This window comes from Triplophysa rosa, linkage group LG1 (assembly GCF_024868665.1).
Source record: "Triplophysa rosa linkage group LG1, Trosa_1v2, whole genome shotgun sequence".
NCBI classification, from domain to species: domain Eukaryota; kingdom Metazoa; phylum Chordata; class Actinopteri; order Cypriniformes; family Nemacheilidae; genus Triplophysa; species Triplophysa rosa.
In genome coordinates, this window is record NC_079890.1 from 39,923,447 (window position 1) to 39,925,273 (window position 1,827).

Here is a 1,827-nt window from a genome sequence, read left to right on the forward strand (position 1 = left end):
CTGTCATGAATGGCAGAAGAACCCAAGCGCAGGCAGACGTGAAGGGGTTAACAAAGGGTATTTATTTATAAAACAACAAAACAGAAAACAAAAGACCCACAATGGGGTAACGAGGACTGAACTAAATATAAAGACAGAACAAAAGTACTTCCCACGAGGGGGCAAAAACAGCTGGGTAAAAACAAAACCTAAACTAGAAAACAACGACACAACGTCTCAAATAACATAGAAAGGGTAAACCAAGGGCAAAGTACTCACATAACACGACAAAACAAACCGTGTAAACAGCACAAACTCAGAACAATCCACGAGCACAGGACAAAGAAACAAGAGGGTATTTAAAGGGAAGACAAACGAGGGATAACGACATGGGGCAGGTGTAGGTAATAAAACACTCAGGGAAGGATAACAAGGAAATGAGAGGAGCGGGGCCAATGACGAGACACTGGAGAGAACGCATATTATTGTCAAAAGAACAATAATATGTTTCTCTCCACACCAAACCAAAGACTTTGTCATGGCTCTGCTACAAGACCAAGAAAAACATGACTAAGGAAGCAGAGCCATGACACTGTCACTTTAACATAATGTGAAACACAACTTCACTTGTTCCCCAGTTTCTGATTAGGTGGGCACACATAGGATATTTTTAGACACATACTTGAATAATAATCCATATTGACAAAAGACAATAGTTTATTTCATCTTAAATGATATGAAGTGTGTGCTGCAAACGTTAGCATTTTTGATAATTGGTTCCGTCCAGCTTGCTCGTATACTACAGGTGTCATGGGTTTTTGGCTGTCAATGGCAGTAGGTATGTGGTATTGTAGGTGTTGTGTAGCCGGCTGGTTTGTATTGGCCGCTTGCAGTTTTCCTTTTGTTTTACCTCCAGCAAATTGCCATGACATCGACTCTACAAGGCTCTATAGCACTTTGGCTGAATTTCATGTCACGTAGAGATCTTGAGATGACAACTGACCATAGATTTCTACAAACATAATGGAGTCATTTGTGTTTTATAAATCTACATTGTAAAACTTAACCCCCTATTGTAGCAAACCTTTTAAGAGGATGCGTTTTAAAGAGAATACATTTGTGGAGGACCGCTGGTACAACGCAGAAGAGGGTTTTAGAAGAGAATATCACATTTATTGACACTTTAATTTGGATAATTAGAAAACTGTTATTTAAATAGATATACATCAAGTTCAACAACCAACAACATTGCATGACTTCACCGGACAAATGGCGACGAAGTATGTGATTCACAGGCACAGCACAACACTACACTCTAGTGGTTAATCAATGCACTGCACCACCAAAACTACCCAAGAGGAGTCGTGAGCACCCAAAATTCATTTCACACAGTGACACAATTTGCCTTTCCCCACGCTCAGCACATACAAAGAATGATTGTTATAACCTCTGCATATACACTTTAAAACTCACACAACAACTCATACATGTCATGCACTCATACACATAATGAATAAAATGCAACACTTCCCTATATGGAGCGATTTTAGTCTCATTAATTATTCATTATGTGTATAATGTTGGATTAGGTTAAATTGTGTTGAATGTGTAGTTCCCTATGCACAAATGCATAGTAGCGTATTAGCCAATCACATGCTGTTACGTCACTGTACGGGGACAGGTTCAGTTTGTTGTGTTAGAGAGTGTGCTCGCAGGTTCCGGTGCGGATGGTTGAGAAGAATCCCATCAGCGCCGGGAAAGAGCATAACCCCGTTATTGTACACTTTATTTACTTTATATACCAGTAAAGAGACTGAAATGATCATCTGTGTTGTGTGCCTCTCTTCA